This window comes from Sinocyclocheilus rhinocerous, unplaced genomic scaffold (genome assembly GCF_001515625.1).
Source record: "Sinocyclocheilus rhinocerous isolate Xijiao unplaced genomic scaffold, SAMN03320098_v1.1 scaffold1027, whole genome shotgun sequence".
NCBI lineage: Eukaryota > Metazoa > Chordata > Actinopteri > Cypriniformes > Cyprinidae > Sinocyclocheilus > Sinocyclocheilus rhinocerous.
In genome coordinates this window covers 120738-120960 of record NW_015660495.1, presented here as the reverse complement: position 1 = coordinate 120960, position 223 = coordinate 120738, and positions in this window count along the sequence as shown.

Below are 223 nucleotides of genomic sequence, written 5' to 3'. Positions count from 1 at the left end.
GATTTTTTTGCACCCTCAGATTCCAGATTTTCAAATAGGTGTCCTATCCTAACAAACCATACATCAATGGAAAGCTTATTTATTCAGCTTTCAGATGATGTATAAATCTCAATTTTGAAAAATTGACCCTTATGACTGGTTTTGTGGTCCAGGGTCACAAATGTAGCTTTATTGAGCATGAGAGAAGTCTTACCTACCCCAAATTTTGAATGTGTATTTGAAT